Source organism: Ictalurus punctatus, unplaced genomic scaffold (genome assembly GCF_001660625.3).
Source record: "Ictalurus punctatus breed USDA103 unplaced genomic scaffold, Coco_2.0 Super-Scaffold_197, whole genome shotgun sequence".
Classification (NCBI taxonomy): domain Eukaryota; kingdom Metazoa; phylum Chordata; class Actinopteri; order Siluriformes; family Ictaluridae; genus Ictalurus; species Ictalurus punctatus.
Genome location: NW_026521094.1, coordinates 264741 through 267240, shown reverse-complemented (window position 1 = coordinate 267240; position 2500 = coordinate 264741).

Here is a 2500-nt window from a genome sequence, read left to right as displayed (position 1 = left end):
GTCCGTGGAAGTCTGCCATTTTGCCCGAAAATAGTGCATCATGCCTGGGGAAGCCCATAGCTGAAGCCCCTGGTGGAGCTCGGTTCAAGGGAAATGTCCCTGGAAGTCTGCCATTTTGCCCGAAAATAGTGCACAGTGCCTGGGGAGGCCCATAGCTGAAGCCCCTGGTGGAGCTCGGTTCAAGGGAAATGTCCCTGGAAGTCTGCCATTTTGCCCGAAAATAGTGCACAGTGCCTGGGGAGGCCCATAGCTGAAGCCCCTGGTGGAGCTCGGTTCAAGGGAAATGTCCCTGGAAGTCTGCCATTTTGCCCGAAAATAGTGCATCATGCCTGGGGAAGCCCATAGCTGAAGCCCCTGGTGGAGCTCGGTTCAAGGGAAATGTCTCTGGAGGTTGACCATTTTGCCCGAAAATAGTGCATCATGCCTGGGGAAGCCCATAGCTGATGCCCCTGATGGAGCTCGGTTCAAGGGAAATGTCTCTGGAGGTTGACCATTTTGCCCGAAAATAGTGCATCATGCCTGGGGAAGCCCATAGCTGAAGCCCCTGATGGAGCTCGGTTCAAGGGAAATGTCTCTGGAGGTTGACCATTTTGCCCGAAAATAGTGCACAGTGCCTGGGGAAGCCCATAGCTGAAGCCCCTGGTGGAGCTCGGTTCAAGGGAAATGTCTGTGGAAGTCTGCCATTTTGCCCGAAAATAGTGCATCATGCCTGGGGAAGCCCATAGCTGATGCCCCTGATGGAGCTCGGTTCAAGGGAAATGTCTCTGGAGGTTGACCATTTTGCCCGAAAATAGTGCATCATGCCTGGGGAAGCCCATAGCTGATGCCCCTGATGGAGCTCGGGTCAAGGGAAATGTCTGTGGAAGTCTGCCATTTTGCCCGAAAATAGTGCACAGTGCCTGGGGAAGCCCATAGCTGAAGCCCCTGATGGAGCTCGGTTCAAGGGAAATGTCCCTGGAAGTCTGCCATTTTGCCCGAAAATAGTGCATCATGCCTGGGGAAGCCCATAGCTGATGCCCCTGATGGAGCTCGGTTCAAGGGAAATGTCTCTGGAGGTTGACCATTTTGCCCGAAAATAGTGCATCATGCCTGGGGAAGCCCATAGCTGAAGCCCCTGATGGAGCTCGGGTCAAGGGAAATGTCTGTGGAAGTCTGCCATTTTGCCCGAAAATAGTGCACAGTGCCTGGGGAAGCCCATAGCTGAAGCCCCTGATGGAGCTCGGTTCAAGGGAAATGTCTCTGGAAGTCTGCCATTTTGCCCGAAAATAGTGCATCATGCCTGGGGAAGCCCATAGCTGATGCCCCTGATGGAGCTCGGTTCAAGGGAAATGTCTCTGGAGGTTGACCATTTTGCCCGAAAATAGTGCATCATGCCTGGGGAAGCCCATAGCTGAAGCCCCTGATGGAGCTCGGGTCAAGGGAAATGTCTGTGGAAGTCTGCCATTTTGCCCGAAAATAGTGCACAGTGCCTGGGGAAGCCCATAGCTGAAGCCCCTGATGGAGCTCGGTTCAAGGGAAATGTCTCTGGAAGTCTGCCATTTTGCCCGAAAATAGTGCATCATGCCTGGGGAAGCCCATAGCTGATGCCCCTGATGGAGCTCGGTTCAAGGGAAATGTCTGTGGAAGTCTGCCATTTTGCCCGAAAATAGTGCATCATGCCTGGGGAAGCCCATAGCTGAAGCCCCTGATGGAGCTCGGTTCAAGGGAAATGTCCCTGGAAGTCTGCCATTTTGCCCGAAAATAGTGCATCATGCCTGGGGAAGCCCATAGCTGATGCCCCTGATGGAGCTCGGTTCAAGGGAAATGTCTCTGGAGGTTGACCATTTTGCCCGAAAATAGTGCATCATGCCTGGGGAAGCCCATAGCTGAAGCCCCTGATGGAGCTCGGGTCAAGGGAAATGTCTGTGGAAGTCTGCCATTTTGCCCGAAAATAGTGCACAGTGCCTGGGGAAGCCCATAGCTGAAGCCCCTGATGGAGCTCGGTTCAAGGGAAATGTCTCTGGAAGTCTGCCATTTTGCCCGAAAATAGTGCATCATGCCTGGGGAAGCCCATAGCTGATGCCCCTGATGGAGCTCGGTTCAAGGGAAATGTCTGTGGAAGTCTGCCATTTTGCCCGAAAATAGTGCATCATGCCTGGGGAAGCCCATAGCTGAAGCCCCTGATGGAGCTCGGTTCAAGGGAAATGTCCCTGGAAGTCTGCCATTTTGCCCGAAAATAGTGCATCATGCCTGGGGAAGCCCATAGCTGATGCCCCTGATGGAGCTCGGTTCAAGGGAAATGTCTCTGGAGGTTGACCATTTTGCCCGAAAATAGTGCATCATGCCTGGGGAAGCCCATAGCTGATGCCCCTGATGGAGCTCGGTTCAAGGGAAATGTCTGTGGAGGTTGACCATTTTGCCCGAAAATAGTGCACTGTGCCTGGGGAAGCCCATAGCTGAAGCCCCTGGTGGTGCTCAGTGTCTCCGGTGGGGTTTTTTTTTTCTAAGTCCGAAAATTTTT